This window comes from Schistocerca gregaria, chromosome 2, assembly GCF_023897955.1.
Source record: "Schistocerca gregaria isolate iqSchGreg1 chromosome 2, iqSchGreg1.2, whole genome shotgun sequence".
Taxonomy (NCBI): Eukaryota; Metazoa; Arthropoda; class Insecta; order Orthoptera; family Acrididae; genus Schistocerca; species Schistocerca gregaria.
The window spans coordinates 232614314-232636146 of record NC_064921.1 but is presented as its reverse complement, the minus strand read 5'-3'; the positions used below and the strand labels follow the sequence as shown (position 1 = coordinate 232636146).

Here is a 21833-nt window from a genome sequence, read left to right as displayed (position 1 = left end):
CCGGAGAACCGCTGTCCGCCAGCTCCTGAAGAGAGCGTTGGATCCGGTGCACGAAAGGGTGAACCGGAAACGGATCACTGAGGTTCTGGATGGCGCTCAGGGAATCAGAACAGATGACATAAGCAGAATGTTGGTGGCGGCGGATGTAAAGAACAGCCTGATAGAGGGCAAATAGCTCAGCTGTGAAGACCGAACAATGGCCATGGAGCCGGTATTTGAAACTGTGTTCCCCGACAATAAAATAACACCCGACACCGTCATTGGTCTTAGTGCCATCCGCATAAATGAAGATCGTATTAATGAACTTCGAACGAAGTTCACCAAACCGCGAGCGGTATACCGAAGTTGGGGTAATCTCCTTTGGGAGCGAGCTCAGGTCAAGGTGAATGCGAACCTGACGGCTGCAGAGGCAGCGCCCGCATCTCGTGGTCGTGCGGTAGCGTACTCGCTTCCCACGTCCGGGTTCCCGGGTTCGATTCCCGGCGGGGTCAGGGATTTTCTCTGCCTCGTGATGGCTGGGTGTTGTGTAATGTCCTTAGGTTACTTAGGTTTAAGTAGTTCTAAGTTCTAGGGGACTGATGACCATAGATGTTAAGTCCCATAGTGCTCAGAGCCTTTAGAGGCAGCATGGCTCGATATTTGTGCAGGGAACCTCTAACGACTTGTTGAGCCCACGTCACATCTAGTTTGCCCTCGATATGTTGGTAAAAGTATTTGTTCAAAACCGGTGGTAGGCAGAAAACATCTTCCGAGATTGTCCTAAATGCTTCTCCGAAAATTATTTCGAGCAGTTAGTCCACGAACCCACGTGAATTGTAAATGGTTGCGAAAACACACTTGCCCTTTTAGCCACAAACAACCCAGAGCTAACAGAGAGCATCATGACTGATACAGGGATTAGTACGAGTATCACAAGGTCGTTGTAGCTAGGCTTAATACCGTTTCTTCCAAATCCACAAGAAACAAACAAAAATAATTTTATTTAAAAAAGCGGATAAAGTGTCACTAAGAAGCCTTCCTAAGAGACAATCGCCATTTCTTCCGAACTGACTATGCAAATGTAGACGAGATGTGGCTCAAATTCAAAGATATAGTAGCAACTGCAATTGAGAGATTCATACCTCATAAATTGGTAAGAGAAGGAACTGATCTCCCGTGGTACACAAAACAGGTCCTAACGCTGTTGCAGAGGCAACGGTAAAAGCATGCGAAGTTCAGAAGAACGCGAAATCCCGAAGATTGGCTAAAATTTACAGACGCGCGAAATTTGTAACGGACTTCAATGCAAGATGCCTTTAATAGGTTCCACAACGAAACATTATCTCGAAATTTGGAAGAAAATCCGAAGAAATTCTGGTCGTATTTACAAGTACACAAGCGGCAAGACGCAGTCAATACCTTCGCTGTGCAGTGCCGATGGTACTGTTACCGACGACTGTGCCGCTAAAGCGAAGTTATTGAACGCAGTTTTCCGAAATTCCTTCACCAGGGAAGACGAATAGAATATTCAAGAATTTGAAACACGAACAGCTGCTAGCATGAGTTTCTTAGAAGTAGATACCTTAGGGGTTGCGAGGCAACTCAAATTGCTTGATATGGGCAAGTCTTCAGGTCCAGATTGTATACCGGTTAGGTTCCTTTCAGTTTACGCTGATACAATAGCTCCCTACTTACCAATCATATACAACCGCTCGCTCACCAATAGATCTGTACCTACTGATTGAAAAATTGCGCAGGTCACACCAGTGTTTAAGAAGGGTAGTAGGAGTAATCCATCGAACTACAGTCCTATATCATTGACGTCGGTTTGCAGCAGGGTTTTTGAGCATATACTGTATTCAAACATTATGAATCACCTCGAAGGGAACGATCTATTGATACGTAATCAGCATGGTTTCAGAAAATATCGTTCTTGTGCAATGCAGCTAGCTCTTTATTCGCACGAAGTAATGGCCGCTATCGACAGGGGATCTCAGACTGATTCCGTATTTCTGGATTTTCCGAAAGCTTTTGACACCGTTCCTCACAAGCGACCCCTAATCAAGCTGCGGGCCTATGGGGTATCGTCTCAGTTGTGCGACTGGATTCGTGATTTCCTGTCAGGGAGGTCGCAGTTCGTAGTAATAGACGGCAAATCATCGAGTAAAACTGAAGTGATATCAGGTGTTCCCCAGGGAAGCGTCCTGGGACCTCTGCTGTTCCCAATCTATATAAATGACCTGGGTGACAATCTGAGCAGTTCTCTTAGGTTGTTCGCAGTTGATGCTGTAATTTACCGTCTAGTAAGATCATCCGAAGACGAGTATCAGTTGCAAAGCGACGTAGAAAAGATTGTTGTATGGTGTGTCAGGTGGCATTTGACGCTAAATAACGAAAAGTGCTAGGTGATCCACATGAGTTCCAAAAAAAATCCGTTGGAATTCGATTACTCGATAAATAGTACAATTCTCAAGGCTGTCAATTAAACTAAGCACCTGAGTGGGTGTTAAAATTACGAACAACTTCAGTTGGAAAGACCGCGTAGATAATATTGTGGGGAAGGCGAGCCAAAGGTTGCGTTTCATTAGCAGGACACTTAAAGATGCAACAAGTCCACTAAAGAGACAGCTTACGCTACACTCGTTCGTCCTCTGTTAGAATATTGCTGCACGGTGTGGTATCCTTACCAGGTGGGATTGACGGAGGACATCGAAAGGGTGCAAAAAAAGGGCAGCTCGTTTTTTATTATCACGTAATAGGGGAGAGAGTGTGGCAGATATGATACGCGAGTTGGGATGGGAGTCATTAAAACAAAGACGTTTTTCGTTGCGGCGAGATTTATTTACTAAATTTCAGTCACCAACTTTCTCTTCAGAATGCGAAAATATTTTGTTGATCCCAGCCTACATAGGTAGGAATAATCATCAAAATAAAATAAGAGAAATCAGAGCTCGAACAGAAAGGTGTATGTGTTCGTTTTTCCCGAGCGCTGTTCGGGAGTGGAATGGTAGAGAGATAGCATAACTGTGGTTCGATGAACCCTTCAAAATGGCTCTGAGCACTATGGGACTTAACAGCTGAGGTGATCAGTCCCCTAGAACTTAGAACTACTTAAACCTAACTAACCTAAGGACATCACACACATACATGCCCGAGGCAGAATTCGAACCTGCGACCGTAGCGGTCTCGCGGCTCCAGACTGACGCGCTTAGAACCGCACGGCTATCGATAAACCCTCTGCCAAGCACTTAAATGTGAGTTGCAGAGTAATCATGTAGATGTAGATGTAGATGTAGATGGCTACCTGTGATCCCTCGTGAGGAAGCCGCAGCACTCTTACTCGTAGTTGTTTTCATGTGACAAGGCTTAAAAGTTTAATAATTTACTATCTCATGGCGTTTGGGAAATTAGTTTGCCTACCTTATTATTATCATTCCTTATTGATTTTCTTACCTTATTAACCCTCCTACCCCTATCAATTGATGCGGAAAAATACGAACGATAAGAATAACATCCACTAGCTTTCTTCGAGATTCGAACCCAGGTCCCAGCCAGTGACCAAAGTCGTTGCGCTAACGGTGCTCTCGGCATTGGTACAGAAGCGGCAGTTGTAAAAGTTTCTTACCTCGATTTCTGGAAAAGTATGCGTTTTCGGACCCCATACCTCATGATGAAAAATGCTCTATTCACAATTATCTATCGATCCACCCAATTTCGAGTCGATTGCTCGTCATAACCATTATGGGTGATTTTCTCAAAAACGCGGTGGCGTTGTCCCAAAATATCTTAGATTCCTTCGTTTTAGGTTGTACACAAGCGACCTGCCAAATTTGAGCCGAATCGGTTGGCCGTGTCTGAGGCCTCCCCTTGTGAAACGTCAGTTCGTGCACAAAATCGTGCACCGACAGCGCTTCCGGAATTAGGACGGCTGTAGAGGCAGCATGGCTCGATGTTTCTGCAGGGGACCTCAAACGACTTGTTGAGCCCATGCCAGTCTAGTTGCTTCACTGCGCCTGGCAAGAAGATGTCCGACACGCTATAAGGAGGTATACCACGACTCTTTCGTCTCGGTGTATGGAAACAGCGAAAGACCAACGACAGGACGAATCCGGCCGGTAATCGAACTGGTGGTGGTGCGGAGACAAGTGACGAGTGAGTCACGGACACGGCGAGGCGGCCGGCCAGATATAGGTGAGTTCGGCGGCGGAACGTCCTTGGGCCCCTGGCAGCGTGCCCCCGTGGTGGAGAGTGCGCGATTGTGCCTGCGGCGGGGTGGACGCAGCTGCCTAGCCCAGTGTTGTCCGCGGCGCCGAGGCGTAGCCATGAGACGCGCGCTCTGCCGTGCCTGACCGGGTACTTTAGTTGGTGTGCCGACGCCCGCCCCGATCGTCTGACCGCGCTCAGGTACCACCACACATTGCCAGTTTTCTTCTTCTTCTTCTCGGTACGCCAGTATCTGTTCTCCGTCGTTTCAGCAGGTGGCCGAGGACAATCGGGATGTGTGTTTGAGGGTTGGTGGCAAAGGCTTCCGCGAAACTTCGCTGTTATTGACGTGTTTCTGGAGGGAATCTGCTATTGAGACTTCGTAGACTGTGACAATAGTGCGAAGTTTAGTGTTTGGTGCTATAGTATATCAGGAGCATTATTTCGACTTGTATACACAGCGTGTGTGTGTGTGTGTGTGTGTGTGTGTGTGTGTGTGTGTGTGTGTGTGTGTGTGTGTCAGGAGCATTATTTCGACTTGTAAACACTGTGTGTGTGTGTGTGTGTGTGTGTGTGTGTGTGTGTGTGTGTGTGTGTCAGGAGCATTATTTCGACTTGTAAACACTATGTGTGTGTGTGTGTGTGTGTGTGTGTGTGTGTGTGTGTGTGTGTGTGTGTGTGTGTGTCATATGTCTTGAACACACCAAGTAACTTTTCATCCAGAAGCGAAATAATTTTGGTCGTTAACGACGCTATGAACAACAGTGTCCTTTTTTTAAAAAAATAGCACCCTAATAATTTATCTTGTAACCTAGTTTCCTCAACACCTGCTCAAAAGCTTATCATAGTGTGCCCCTCAAGTAAAAATTATGTTATTAAAAACGCAAGACGAAACTAGCTTTAGTTCTACTGTGCTATCACGCAGTGCAGGTAGCCGGAATAACGTAACTCGACCACTGCGTGACAGTAAACAAATGGAAACACAGGGAAAATGCATACCACTCATTCAGTCAACAGCCATCAGTTGAAGATTTGTGACAGTACAACGTGCTCCAACAAGGAGGCGGTGGAAGTGCTACTCATTCATGTAGAATATAAGATAGCAAAACAGTAATTGCATTAATGTTTTTTATTGACAATACAGGTACATATCGTACAGTACTGTAGTACTTTTAAACGATACGTTCTGTATAGAAAAAACAGTCCTTGATTGAAAAGTGCATCAGTTCGTTGTTGTACGTAATGTTCAACGAAGATTCAGCTGAAGAAGGTTTAATGAATGACCAGTGCGAATTTTCATTTTTTACTGTCGCCTTCAGCAGGTGGAAGAGTTAAGTTACCCTGAGTATCAGCCAATTATGTGTTAAGCCAGTGGTACACTGTGATCTTTCTTTGAACAGGACTTTGAGAGTAAGTGGATTACCAAATAAATAATGCTATAGCATGCTACTTACTGCTGTCCATATCTTCGTGACTAACAAAATTACACAAGAAAGGCGATCTTGCTGGTTGATGTCACCGTATTGTGCTTCTGGACAATGTTATTTATGATGGCCAGAAGACATTGGATACGCTCAATAAACAGTGAAACGCATGACCCCCTTCTATATTCTGATACCGAAACAAGGTTCTCGGCAAATTACAGCAAGCACAGGATAAGGTAATTTTGTTGTACCATTAATTAGCGCATAAGCTGAGATATTGGAGCAAGTGCTCAATTTTTAATTCGTTAATATAGCTAATGTAACGGTTTTCGAAAGCTCTTGAAAAGGTGAATAGAGTTATACAACGCTTTTTATTTTTGATACTACACATTTTGCCAAAAATTTCTGAGACGTGCTAAAAACGAGAGGCGAGGCGGCTGGAATCTACTTTGCGGTATAAACAAAGCCAAGTGGGGTTTTCGTGACAGGCTGTTGCAGGCAACAAGAACATGGTCTGTGACTTCTGAGAACAAAGTTAAATCTACTTTGTCGTACTTTATAGGTCAACATGCAGGGTCGATTATAGCTGTGCAATAACATTTAGCTTATCCGAGGGAAATTAGGAAGACACATTTCAAATAGGTGTATGTCCTCGTGTCTAATGTCCGCTGCATATAATGAATGACGATTGAGTGCCTCGCTTGGCGCTAATTAACCTGGAGTGCGGCATACAGGCCGCCATACCACTCGTTTCTTGTATACGTTTGCCAAACATTTCAACGATAACATTAACCACTGTTATGTCACAATAATCTGTCACAATGATCTTCCTAATATCATAAAAAATTATAGTTTAATTTATGGAACCTTCAGTAAAGCGGTCGATAAGTTAAGAATATAAATCATACAACAAAATTATGAGCCCTCTTTCCGTAATATCAGAAGTCGAACGCTTTTCGCTATACTGAACAGTTACTTAAATGTTACGTGTTACGCAAACCCACTCTACATAAATTGTAAGTGATGTTGCAAACCACGTTTCAATATTTTAAAATGTTCAGGATGTAAAAGCGATATTAAGTCTGTGTGTCATATTATTCTCTGTTCATGTGTGTGCATACAAAGGACGTTATTACTTTGCATATGGCCAATGTTCCTAACATTTGTCCATGTATAAACACTATTATCGTTTTTTAATTGAACAATGATCATTGTAACATTATTCAAGAATCCTGTAAAAACGTAAAAATCTTTGAACATGTTAATACTCCTTTGTTAAATTATCTCGGAAAAGGAAAATGTTTGGTATATCTACCACATTACAAAATCCTCGGACCCTTTCCGTACTTCCCTTATTGAAAGCTTCGTTTGGATATCAACGGTTTCTGAACTAATTAATATTAACAGATCCCATGTATATATTTCGCGACGGACTGTGTTCAGTGGTTGACGCGACGCACTTTGTAGGAAACACGTTCGGCTTTGGGCAACATCGCTGACTACTGGAATTGAGACCTAAACTCGCTCATTAACGCGAGCGTATTAAGTTCACTTATTTTTTATTCTCTTGATAAAGTTCGTAATCAGTGTGGTGAAGCAAATACTAGAACGGAGTGTGTGGTAAATACATTCCACTCTCGGAAATAGAGGTCGGAGGAAGCTGTGGGCAGAGTGAGACGAGATAAGCAGAGAATGATCAGTTTCACCTTGATTAGCCGTCTTGATCAGCCGTATAAGCTAAGACGACTAGACGTCAGCCAAAGGGTCGAGAGCTCGAGAATAGCTCTGCACAAGGGAAAGAATTTAAAGCAGTGTCAACCAGAGTCGCCATGTGGTGAAGATTATACGTCACTATGGCCCGTGTGACACACAGTTCCACGTCAATAGTCTATAGATGTTATGAAAGCACCTCCCGGCCACTTGACAAGCCCTTTAGACGAAGCGTAAATAAATTTTCGATCACCGCTACTGTCTTCGTGTATATCCTGGGTGGACAACCGGCGCCATCCGAGACTGGTTTCAACCCGGCATGGGAAGAAACTCCGGGAGAGCGAGGCACTAGTATTGTACTTCACCCGGGACACTCATTCTGTTATTTCCGCCGGCCCTCGGCTACCCTAAAGTCTGCAGCCCATTAACGCAGACCAATGAATGTCAATTTACAGAATGAGTTTCAATGTCAATTTAGTTTGTGTTACAGCAACAGTCCACGCCCAAGCGATCAGTCGTCAGAAGTACTTTTGAAGAAATACATAAGACATTTTGGCTATTAGTGTTTGTGGAAATTAACACACTAAATTTCAAACCCTCGAATGACCTGCCTGAGGCCAAAAATCACAATGTTACTCCTAATTGTTTTCACGACTGGGTTTGCCTGCTTCTTTACCATATTTTCTTGTTTTTTTTCCTCTTGTTGACAATATTAAAAAGAAAACTAGCCTAGTGCCTAGCACTGTCAGTGTGTATTTATTCCAGCGAAACTACACCCCCCCTTTTCTGTCCATCCCCTTTCACTCCTCCTCCGCCCCCCCCCCCCTTCCCTGCTCATCCCTTCCTTTCTCTCTCTCTCTCTCTCTCTCTCTCTCTCTCTCTCTCTCTCTCTCTGATGATTATGGGTCTTGCTCGCGCAGTATTCTTTCCCAGATGGTAACTAATGTAAGTACCAAGTTTCACTGATATGTTTCCAGATGTCTAGAATTAGCCCACGTATGCACATGTCAGCTGTGCTTCATAAAAAAAAGGTTCAAATGGCTCTGAGCACTATGGGACTTAACATCTATGGTCATCAGTCCCCTAGAACTTAGAACTACTTAAACCTAACTAACCTAAGGGCAACACACAACACCCAGTCATCACGAGGCAGAGAAAATCCCCAACCCCGCCGTGAATCGAACCCGGGGACTGTGCTTCATACATTTAACACATTTTACACGTATTTCTACACGTATTTCACCTGCATCTATAGCGAATCTTGCTCTGTAGTTTCATTTTCACGTAGCTCAATGTTTATGACGCCATATCCCTGAACTATTTGCTATATAGTGATATATTTTTCCAGGCACATTTCGTGATACGCGGGGCTGCTCTCCGCGAAATGAATTATGAATATATTTGGTAACAACGAAGTGATAAATTTAAACGTTTTGTGTGATGCGGCAGTTTTTCACGTATGCCAGTGCTTTTGACGTCATATCTCCTGAACTGATAGAATTTTCGTGAAATGTTCAATGGTACAAGTGAATGCTGCCTGCAAAATGGGTTGCGTATACAGTTGCAAGTAAAGAAATAATAAATTAAACGTCATGCTTCAGGCATCAGTTTTACTGCATGATCAGTGAGAACATAGTAAGCGATAAACTTTTTTTCTTTTCCATTTTGTGTGGGTTATTAAGAAGAAAAAGTTTCGTAAAGGTTTGAAATTACCTACAAATTTTGTTGCAGTTCACTAAGAGCTCTCATTCTCAAGTCAATGACTAAAGTACGGGAATTCACGTGTCGTGGGTTACATTGCTTTTTCACCCCCACTCCTTTGATAGGTTGGTGGTTCTCACCCCTACAGCCATTCTTTTCAGACAGTAAGTGATCTATGCACCAAGTCTGGCTGAAATTGGTCCAGTGGTTTAGGAGGATATGTGGTACATACATACATACATACATACATACTGCCAATGCATACATCCATTTTTATATTATCCATGGATGTATGGATTCTTGTCCGCTGTTGACGTCTACAGCTGCTGAAACTGAAGGTAATTTACAATGAGATACTCGCAGCCAGTAGCTTTTATAGTCGTTTATTTTTATATGTCCTGTCTTCAGGTGTGAACATTGTTTCTTCACCAACGGTTTGACAATATTATGCAACGAAAAGTTCTAAAGCATTTATTGCAAAACGTCGTAAGGAGAAATGTTCACGACGCGTAAATAAATGAACACATCTGAAGATGGGGTGAAAATAAAATGAATGTACTAAAAAAAAGGTGCTTTGAGGCATAATTTGTTGCCGTAGCGTGTCGCGAAAAGGCTGCCATTCATATCAGTGCATTACCTCATAAACATTGTCATGGATATTAGTTTTGACTTCATGCGCTAGGAGCGCTGTTCTAGTATCACGTGACGAGGCGGCCGGAGAGGTGAAGTAAGAACGTGAATCAGATCTGCGGATCACCAAAGGCTGCCCATGCCTCATGTGAACTCTTACAGATGCAGTGGACCGTTTCCTTACACGTGGATAGTGTGCACGTTCGAATGTGAAATGTGCTTCTAGATTTCCCGTACAAGTAATCACTTCCGCACTGCCTAATACATCTATGTGTACGGGGTGACCAAGGAGGAATGGCGTACCCTGAAAAATATTATTAAAAATTCGTTAATTGTCGTTAATTTACACTAAAAAACATGCATTTTAAGGAAGTGCGAAAGTGTAAGTAGGATCCTGAATGATACTGAATACGACATCCATTGTGGAAAGTAACGTTTACTACTAACAACGGAAACTTCCCATCGCAACCCCACACAGATTTAGTGGTAAGATAGCTCAGTGGAGAGCCCGTCAAAAACTGAACATAGATCAAGCATGGAAACAAGAAGAAGGTGCACTGAATTGCGAAAAAAAGCGAAATAGAAACAGTGCAAAGTCTAAGCTCAAGATATTCAATATAGAGCAAATTTGAATAGCCACGGCGTTGTGATTATCTGGTGACGGTGATAGACTGCGAAGGGGAAGATCTGTATTCAAATCTCCCTGGTGCCCCCTTGGTTTTTTTTTTTTTTTTCATTAAGTTATAAACTGTCTGTCCGCTCACTGAGGTATCTGTTCACTACATTCAAATTTCTGTGTCGTGGCGTAACGTCCGTTTGCAAAACCAGGGGTAATGAAGGGACCTCCAGATGTAGTAGCTTCTACTGTACACACAGTCGCAAAAGTATTCGGACAGTGGGAAGTTTCACAATGAGTACTCGAGAAACACTGACTGTGAAACCCAAACATATGTATTATCAATATATACGCGTACCAACATTAATTACAAAAGAATTATTGTATTATTTCGTTTCCAAAACATAAATAACAGAAAAATTAACAACAAAAATGAAACATCTTGCACACCCTGCTGCTACAAAAGTATTCGGACACTGTCCAATAAATGTTCATAAGTTGTACGACGAAAATGTCTATACCTTGCGGGTCCACTTTTCATTTTCAGTTCCTCCTCCAATCTACTAGGCATGCTTTCCACGAGTTTTTTCGTGAAATCTGAGCCTATATTTGCCCATTCTTGGCGCAGTTTCTCTTTCAAGGTCTCTTTCGTATAGATGATGTCCGCGCGGAGGCTCCGTTTCAATTTATCCCACAAATGTTCGATTGGGTTAAGGTCTGGTGATTGGGGAGAGGGGTGCAATACTTTCGGTCAATTGAAGAGCAACCCCATTTGTACAATATGCGCGGTATGCTTGGGATGATTATCCTGATAAAAATGAAAGTTGTTCGCAATACCTAGATGTCGTGCACTCTGCTTCAAATGTCCTCGCAGTATATTCAAATACGCTTCCTTGTTCATCGTATCACCAATGAACACTAAATCACCCACACCATTGCCGGACATGCATCCCCACACCATAATGCTCCCACCTCCAAACTTTACTGTTGGTTTGATGTTCCTGGGATTCAGCTCTTTATTGGTCTTTCGCCACACGTTTGCCTTTCCGTCGCTTTGCTATAATGTAAATTTACATTCGTCGCAAAATATCACCCGAGTCCACCAAGCCTGATCGTATTCGGTGTATTCCCTCGCAAACCGCATACGTTTCTTCTGGTTCACTGCATTTATGAATGGCTTTCGCCGTGCCACTCGACCATGGTACTGCGATCGTCGTAGTACTTTCCGCACGGTTTCGGGATGAACTTTTATACCAAGGTCTCCCTCCACCTCATTTGCAATTCGTGTGGCAGTTATTTTCGGATTCTGTTGAACCTTTCGCACAATCACACGTTCATCTCTCTGTGAAAATGTCCGTGGCCGTCCTGTACTGCAACGGAATTCCCATCGGTCTTCTTTCTCGAACCGTTTAATAGTGTCGTGAACTGTACTTTTCTTCATGTTCACTATTGCGGCAATTTCTCTACAGGTTTTCCCCTTTGCGTGATGATAAGCGACAAATTGCCTTTGCTCGAACGTAGAACACTTCCATCTGCGTCCCACCGTCGACCTGCACAGGCTCGCGATACGTGGTTACTAATCGTCGCTTTCGTCTCGCGGAAATGTCGGACACACTGCAGTCGCTTCACCCTCCGTGCGTCTCGGAATGAACTACTCTCTCACGTTGTCCACCTTTATCCGATTACTTTTGTTGCACCTTCCCATGCCGTTTTCAGGAAATATTACGTAACAGACACATGTCCAACAATAATTCTTCGTATTTGACGCATGTTTCACGTTGCAACATCGTACCCAGAGTCCCAAATACATTACAAAGTGCAATTTCTGTATTTGTTCATGCGGCAAACTGCAAAATTATGCGCCGTTACTTGCTGTCCGAATACTTTTGCGACTGAGTGTATTTGTTCTACGCAAGTACGTCATGTTAAGACTCTTGCCTTCAATTTTGGTAGTTTTTGACTCTTTAATTCCTTTGTTGTAACATAGTTCACACTTGTTGGTTTGATTTGTACGAGAAGTCTGTGCGGCATCTCGCCTGCTCTCACTATTCATTACATCTTTACTTGCAACGGAAAAAAAGACCGATTTGAACACAGATCTTCCGCTTTACAGTTCAACACCGTGACCGTGCCCGCTCAACCACGCTCATGGTTCTTGCAATTTGCTCTGTTATACGTCTACTTTCCACAAACTAGTTATGAATTCTTGTTTTTGTGGAAACGTCCTGGCAAATCGAACTTAAGACCTGCCCCCAGGGTGGCAGCACCATCGCGTTTATACCCGAAAACAGGGAAGGGGGGCAGAGAGTGCTGTCACACGATGTACTTCTAGAAGAAAATGCACTGTACGGCACAATAATTAAACACTGACAACCCCTTTTTTTGACAATATGCCTCGTACACAGTCACTTTGTTAGCATTATTTACAATGTAATGTGTATGAATCCCCCTTTTGTCTTTATGCAACTGTCCGTTTTAATTCTCGAGCTTCATTTTTACGCAATAAATCCAAGATAAGGAACATCCTTTTGAAACTGACGCGTCGTTCGTAAATGATTGTAAGGTGCCGAAAAAAATCTGAGAGAGAAAAATCGTTTGACGAGTTTACTTGCTAGCATTGCGGTCCGCTTCTGTTCGATAAAAAGCTGCGAAGTTCGTATTAATATTAACTTGTGAATCGCTCCACTTTCGTACAGGTAGCACTAAGTTCTTGTCTGGCGTAGCGGTAACTTTGTTTGCGGGCTCCTGCGTACATTTACAATTAATACTCGCAGAACAACGTTAGATAAATTAATATTACCTTCAAATTCTATAACAACTTCAACGATCAAAGCAAATTTCTCAGGAGCACTACTTAATTGACAATGATCGTGATAGGTCAGTCAGTTTGCAAGAAATATTTATAATTTATATACACAAACCTACCTCGTGAACTTGTGAATCGGTCTCTCAATGAAAACCGTACCAAAATCCCTGCCGTAGTTTGAGATTATCTTTCACATACAGACAGAAAAACGCGGCGGAGGGATTTTAATTTATAATACGATAGGTGTCCCATAAATTGCTACTGGACATTTATCCACATCGGCAATGGGACATTTGGGTGTACTTCGTTCTTGTTTGGGGCAGATACCTGGATCCCACTTCACCCAGCATCGTGTCCCTCATGCACACCGCCAACTTTTTCAACTTCACCATTTCACTTTCACATTCTGCACCTCTCCCGTCAGCACTATCGCTCCTTTCTCTCCTTTTCATCATCTGAAAATTTCAAGACGTTAACTGCAAGTTTCCGCGGATCGAGATGGCATTTCTCGCAGTAGTTTATCTTGTTCTGACCGAGGCATGTAACCACACACAATATTTTCCACTGAAACAATGGCTGTTCAATGTCATGTGATAACATTTGTTGATAGGCCGATGATTCACTTTGTTGAGTAATATCAAAATATTTGTCTTTCCACTTGAAGTGATACTAGCTTCCTAAAGTCTCGAAATGTACAAAGTTTATATTAATTCCTTTCTGGGTGATAAGTGAGGGTGATCGACGCGACATTCTCACTAGCCCTCTTGGTGCGCTCCATTGCGGATTTTAACACCGTTTTCGTTGATTTCAGAAACAAGAAAAATTCTATATTTCCTGTACTAAGATGTCAAAATAACACCTGAAATCTGCTTCTCACGTTTAGTATAGTTATATTACCTAAAGTCTCAGAACTTTCTGTACAGCACTTCTTCGTATTCCGTGAAAAGCTATTCCATTTCCTCTGTTCTATCCACAGGCAGTCACTATCTTGATTTTAAATTTCATTTATTGTCTTCACAAGTTGCATTTTCTCATGGCATTTTAATACAGCTTAGTAACTTCCGCCAGGATCAGCGACGCATCTTTCTTCAACGCGCTGCAATATCAAGTGTGTCACATCGTCACTGTATGATGTCTCATTAGTTATAGGCATTTATCTTTTATTGACTTTATTGCTCTGTTACCCTATTTGCGCTGTTTCCAAACACAGTGAATCCTGCATTTTGAAATGCAATTTCTCTTCCAAAATAACACAGTTAAAGTGAGACAGTCACACACCACAGCAGATTGAGTGCTGCCTATTCGAATGTGCATAACACTATTAAAAATTTTAGCGTTCGCCTAAACTCACAAACGACGGGAATCATTTATTAGTGTACAAAATTTGATACATACTCGATAAGAAGTTAATATTTGTCCTTATTTCTATGCGTTATTGTCGGCCGCTGTGGCCGACCGGTTCTAGGTTCAGTCCGGAACCGCGCTGCTGCTACGGTCGCAGGCTAGAATCCTGCCTCGGGCATGGCTGTGTTTGATGTCCTTAGGTGAGTTAGGTTTGAGTAGTTCTAAGTCTAGCGGACTGATGACCTCAGATGTCAAGTCCCATAGTGCTCGGAACCATCTGAACCATTTTTATGCGTTATTAAGTGGTGTAAGTTTGTATTCGATAATGCGCAAGGCTGTTACGTCTTGTTACTTTCTGCTTTTAAACCTATTATGGAACAGAAAAACTGCGATGGGAGAGCCATTCGTGACCTACTATTTATATTAAATCCAAAAATTAAGATAACGATACCGTGAAGATAACGGATATAAGCGAGGATAAAGACCAGAGAAGGCAGTACTGTCTGCTCAGGGTCGATGTGAGGCGAAGAGGAAAGAACTGATATGCGATATCTAGAAACTGACAGTTCTAACACGGAATCCGCTTCGAAGGAAAGAAAAATGGAAAGAAAGGTAATCTGTACAGGCATCTGAACCGCATTCCTACAATGTTTGGTGAGTGACGTTAACATAGACTTGGGCTCGGCGAATTTATCGAACGTTAACTTTTCCCAATAAAGGCCAGAAAGGCTAACTACCACTTACATCGTCAATGTAACGGAAAGTTCATTCACGCTAGTAGAATTTAACGATAATAGTAAACCATCCCCTCTGTGTTTGCCGAAATTACTTGATTGTTTCTTCCATCGTAACGTTAGTTCTGTGATAAGAGTTATGTATTCTCTTCAATGACCGCTTGTCACAATCATTTAGCGTGCTCTTTCGTCCGTATTGTGATGTTTTACCGCTTTCCCTGTATGCGTTATAAACCTTTCATCGGTGCCTCTCGAAACACCACAACTTCCTTTGTTGTGGACGCACTCACCATACGAATACAACAATTTGCCCACGCTCGAATTCACTTAGCTCCGACATACTGCACTCAAGATTACACAGGCCGGTATTTTGACCACGCCTCACACTCACAACGTATTGATGACACAGCACAGGTGCCGCTGGCGGTCAGATAAAACATCGCAACCTGCTAGCTTGCTAGCATCTCAATTTATGTTTAACCATGCATTTCATGCAATATTTAGACATTCTTGACCAACCCCTGTATATAGGCGGAGGTCACGTAGACTCGGTCCTGAGAATGAATAGACTACAATATACAGTACTTACATTAAACGAGTAGGCGTCATTTGCAGTGATAATATATGAACAGATAGAAGCACAGCATCCCAGTCGTGTAAATTTTTGCTAGTCTCACGCTGAGGTGTATCCTGTAATGAACAAGTAACGACGACGATGAATAGAAGGCAATTGTTTTATTCCGCTCTGACGGCAAAATACACCATTGTTCACGTGTTCCATAGCTTTACTTCAATGCTGTCACGCATAAAATATCTGTTCTGCCTGAGCTAAACTGTGCGAGCAGTCGTGAATTAGAACAACTTAACACCTCACGTAATGTTTACCTAAGACAATTTCGATGATGCAGAATTGAGCATTAACTTTTCTGGAATTCTACAGTTCAGGCATATTTTTGTCCGATAAACTATGGCGTTACTTCAGCTTGGATAGTGAATAAAACTGCGGGCAAGAGAAACAAAACTATTGATGCACTGTGAGCAAACTAAACAATTCACTGCTGTTTTACTCTTCGTTTTGCATAGAAGCATAACAAATTGACATTTCGACACTTTGCGTGTCAATTTCGCTGCTTAAATTCATCCAAGCAACGTTTCATGCGATAGAACTGACGCCGTCCCTGGCATTCCCATCCTTCACAAATGTGAGGTTTACTGGAATCGAATTAGTGACTGGTCTTTTTTTCTTCCAGTCATCTGGTAAGCAAGATGCATGAAACAAGCGAAATACCCTCAGACTTCAAGAAGAATATAATAATTCCAATCCCAAAGAAAGCAGGTGTTGACAGATGTGAAAATTACCGAACAATCAGTTTAATAAGCCACAGCTGCAAAATACTAACACTAATTCCTTACAGACGAATGGAAAAACTAGTAGAAGCCGACCTCGGGGCAGATCAGTTTGGATTCCGTAGAAATACTGGAATACGTGAGGGAATACTGACCTTACGACTTATCTTAGAAGAAAGATTAAGGAAAGGCAAACCTACGTTTCTAGCATTTGTAGACTTAAAGCTTTTGACAATGTTGACTAGAATACTCTCTTTCAAATTCTAAAGGTGGCAGGGGTAAAATACAGGGAGCGAAAGGCTATTTACAAATTGTACAGAAACCAGGTGGCACTCATAAGAGTCGAGGGACATGAAAGAGAAGCAGTTGTTGGGAAGGGTGTAAGACAGGGTTGTAGCCTCTCCCCGATGTTATTCAATCTGTATATTGTGCAAGCAGTAAGGGAAACAAAAGAAAAATTCGGAGTACGTATTAAAATCCACGGAAAAGAAATAAAAACTCTGAGGTTTGCTGATGACATTGTAATTCTGTCAGAGACAGCAAAGGACTTGGAAGAGCAGTTGAATAGAATGGACAGTGTCTTGAAAGGAGGATATAAGATAAACATCAACAAAAGCAAAACGAGGATAATGGAATGTAGTCGAATTAAGTCGGGTGGTGCTGAGGAATTAGATTAGGAAATGAGATACTTAAAGTAGTAAAGGAGTTTTGCTATTTGGGGAGCAAAATAATTGATGATGGTCGAAGTAGAGGATATAAAATGTAGACTGGCAATGGCAATGAAAGCGTTTCTGAAAAAGAGAAATTTGTTAACATCGAGTCTAGATTTAAGTGTCAGGAAGTCATTTCTGAAAGTATTTGTATGGAGTGTAGCCATGTTTGGATGTGAAACATGGACGATAAATAGTTTGGACAAGAAGAGAATAGAAGCTTTCAAAATGTGGTGCTACAGAAGAATGCTGAAGATTAGATGGGTAGATCACATAACTAATGAGGTACTAAATAGGATTGGGGAGAAGAGAAAATTTGTGGCACAACTTAAGTAGAAGAATAAATTATGAATAATCCGCCTCGATTGCGAAAATTCCCGGTGTTTACCCAGGTTTCAACGTGAATAACCACGCCTTCTTCAGAACAAAATAAAAAACAGCTTGCCTAAATGGGCATTGTCAATTTCTAAAATGAAGTTAAGTAGTGTTATTGACTTGGTACGGATGTACCGTGTAATGTTAATAAATTTTATGGGGACCTGCCGTTGTGGGTGTTCATTTTAGAAATTGACAATGCCCATTTAGGCAAGCTCTTTTTTATTTTGTTCTGAAGAAGGCGTGGTTATCCCCGTTAAAACCTGGGTAAACACCGGGAATTTTCGCAATCGAGGCGGATTATTCATAATTTATTTAGATAATTACGATTGCTGACGCGCTGCAATGCTGAAAGTTCTTAAGTAGAAGAAGGGATCGGTTGGTAGGACATGTTCTGAGGCATCAAGGGATTACCAATTTGGTATTGGAGGGCAGCGTGGAGGGTAAAAATCGTAGAGGGAGACCAAGAGATGAAAACACTAAGCAGATTCAGAAGGATGTAGGTTGCAGTAGGTACTGGGAGATGAAGAAGCTTGCACAGGATAGAGTAGCATGGAGAGCTGCATCAAACCAGTCTCAGGACTGAAGACCGCGACAACAACAGGTGACGTGTTTCCTGCCACTATCTGTGCATCTGCGTAATTAGTTCTACTTTCGTTATCTACTTAATATTCGGATGAAGACTGAGGTGCACAATCTTTGTACACAGCGCTAGCACACCGATGAAGAAATGACGTACTAGGACTGCATTTAAACAACACTGTTCTCCTGTCGCAGTCCTTTGTCTAAAGAAAAAGAACAGAAAGGGATACGATTATTTTGCTGACACAAAAAATGTTACTATTAGTACAGTATGAAATTTGCGTAAGAAATAAGAGATTCGTGTTAATGTCATTACCGGTAAAGAAAAGCGAGCGTCTAGTTTGACTTTTAATACAGTTAGATTAATGTTGCTTGCAATAAGTATTATTTAGATTTTTATGTCTCCTAACCACATTAACTTTCGTCACAACCACTTAGAGCTTGCATAGTTAATGGACATATTCTAATGCTGTTTAAGACCATCAAGCAAAAATTAATATATTATGTGTATGCATACAATTCTGTTCAGAAATGAGGTCATAACTGGGAAATAAGGGCGATGAGTCTTTCTGTCTCACACCAAATCGTCTTTATCTTTTCTCCATTCATTCCAAAAGTCTCTTGGACATGTTTTTGAATAACGAGAAAGCAGAAACCTGTAAACATACGCATATGTGATAGAAGATACAACATGACGTCCGTGCTGTATGGATTATTATTCTCGGTCGACGAAAGAGAAGCAAAAGTTTCTATTATTCATCGCGCATGTTGCGGACGTGACCACCATAGCTTCGGGAAGACTTGGCGGGTCAGAATTAACCCGGCCGCCACGTTGCATTTAGCCACTGCGCAAAACACTGTAGCTTCATAGTTGGCAGGTGTTGGAGGTTGTCGCCGAACAGCGTGCTAAACCTGTGCTCCAATGGTAGCTCCTGTGCATGCGTCTATCGAGCAGACACGGTTCCCTCTCTCTCCTGAAACGCTGTTGGACAGCATCGACATAAATTTGTGGAATTCATTTCACATACCGCATGCGGACATTTGCATAGTGAAGGGACAGCAGACTAATTCCATTGTTTGTTTCATTGCCTCTCCAAGTACGTTGGATTCGAAGCTTTTTACCTTTTCTTCCAGCTTCGCGCTTTTAATCTCTTACTTCTACCCCTAATTCAATTTCTCCTGTCCGATATCCGTAAATATTAAGTGCGTTACATGTTTCACGTGTGGTGCTTACTAACTCAACAAATGTGGCTGTCCTTCAAACGCTGTTAGTAATGGAAGTTAAAAGGGGTTTGTTCCCTGATAATTTACAGGAAATAGTACGAACGACGGTGGCGTACACTTTCTGGTCATCTGGTAGTTACCATGTTGTGCGGTATCAAGTTGAATTAACCCCAATAATTCGATGTCACCAGACCCGTAGGTAGCTGATTAGAATTCTGGTAGTGCACAAAGTATTGTCTTTCGAATTTGGCACGTAGAGGGAGAAGAGGCTACGATGTAAAACTATGCACAGTAATATTGACCATCAGCTGACAGCAAATATTGTAAGAGTAGGTCAAATACACTGAAGGTGAGAGTTCACGCCAAATAATGTACTGGGCACGGATTGGTATCATGTAGGATTTATTGAAGAGATACAGAACAACCAAAGAAGCGCAGCGAGTTTCGTCACAGGTTTCATTAGCAAAAGCGAGGGCGTCGCAGAAAATTCCCTCAAAATCTACTGCAGACGCTGCGAAAGAACCGTTGTGCTTCATGGAGAGGTTGACTCCTCACATTTCCTGCCTCTGATCTACTTAAAACATCAAATATATCATTTTTCTGCAATTGCCTGTTGTATGTCTCGGTGAAGTGCCCAACGGTAGCCTCCCGACACACTTATTGATAGTTCGGCGTCCCTGATAACGTCTCTTCCATTACTTCGATGTCTTGTTGAAAGCGCTCACGTTGTTGCTCATGGACATCGCCCGAAATTTTCAGGGATAAAAGCATTGTAACTGTTCAAAAAAGTTTTTATCTCGACGCTCATAAAACAACCTCATATCTTGAACTTTCTAGCATGTTTGGAACAACGAAATAAAATGTTGGTCCTGTTTGTTGCAGAAGAGATCATAACAACCTCCATGACAGACGTACAAGCATCCCCTTACTCAGTCATTTTCGGTTCAAATTTGAACATCTTTTGGATGTTATGTCCTCCTCCCAACTTCACTTCCGACAGACGAAGAAACTTTCCTTAGAGATACTTGCTTCCTCATCTTTGGGTAAGGTTTCCACAGACTCTCATTTCTTCCAAATTAGCGTGTAAAGGCAGTAACGAATTTTCTTCAGATCCTCCAAGTTACTACGCAAAATGAAGAGCCAGACGGCTAACCTTAATAGTAACGATACATACTAGCCACTGTAGCCACTGCCACCGACATATCAACTTCATATTGTATCAATTTAAATAATAATTAGATACACATAATTAAGTCACTGAAAAAAAACAACATATTTTGTAAATATTGATGGTAGGAAATGCGTGATACGACTTTTTGTGATCATACGAAGATTCAGCACGCTAAAAACAAGAATATGACAATTGAATAAGAGTTTTCATTGCTGACATGCGTTACGATTATGTTCTGTGTGGCTTTATCGAAAATCCGCACTGCGAATACAGTTGTTAATGATAGGAATTCACGGAAGGGGTGTTTCTGAACTGAGAGTAGGAAAGACGCTGGTGTCATTGCTTGTACGTGACATCGGTAACATAGGTGTCTTATAAAGTCACTCACTGCAGTAAGTATGGAGCGGTGCTTCTGCGGCCTTCTGCCATCACGGCTAAAGTCATGGCTAACTTTTCTTTTATTTATTTATTTTATTTATTATTTATTTATTTATGCATTTATTTTACCTGGCAAGATTAGGGCCTTCAGGCCCTCTCTTACACCTAACCAGGCATACTCAGATTGAACGAGTTACAGTTTCTAAATAACATTAAGAACATTTAATGTATTATGCAGTATTGATGTCAAACGAAAAAAATTTGAGATTATAACAGTAGTACAATGATAGTTATAACAATAAAAATAATTATAACAATCAACAATAATAATGATAATAATAATGATAATAGTAATAATAATAATAGTGACTAAGTATATGAAAGTAAACATACATTTCTTTTGTGAATGTCAGTTAGTTGGGAATTTTCTCGTTATATTCTTGCAGCTTGTGAGTTATTCTCATCGAGCAGAGACATAAGACGATAGAATGGGGTGAAAGAGATATATAAGAGGTAGATAGGTTAGAGGAAAAGAAAAAGAATGGTAAAATTTGAAGCTGTGATGGAGAGAAGAAAGAAAGAGATGTTAGGGGCACAACAATGGTGGCTATACCGTCCCTAATATGTAAGTTTTGAGTTTTGCCGAGAGGGCGCTTACAGAATTTAGGAAAAAACTTATTTTACTATTTATAATTTATTCAAAAACAGACATGTGACCGATGTATTAATTATGTATAATCTGAATTAATCAACATTAGATTGCAGTTGCAAACGCATTTCTTTTATATTTGTCGGCAGAGGAAATGAAGTTTCAAAATGTCTGGTCTAGTTTTCAAATAGGAATGGACCTTATCACATGATTTGTTGATGTTAGTCTTGTTATTCAAAATGGCTTTCAA

At 41.6% G+C, this 21833-nt stretch overlaps 1 protein-coding gene across 4 annotated transcripts in view; it reads left to right on the top strand.

Annotated features, from left to right (window-relative positions):
- Window positions 1-21833, top strand: part of LOC126336758 (long-chain-fatty-acid--CoA ligase 1) — a 603077-nt gene that overhangs the window by 453374 nt on the left and 127870 nt on the right. The window contains exon 1 of one of the 4 annotated variants that reach the window (XM_050000764.1): window positions 3925-4383. The exons of the other annotated variants lie outside the window; for them this stretch is intronic. The gene's annotated coding sequence lies outside the window, so the exon portion shown is untranslated. Of the gene's footprint in view, window positions 1-3924; window positions 4384-21833 lie in introns of those variants that run through there. 4 annotated transcript variants of the gene reach the window in all.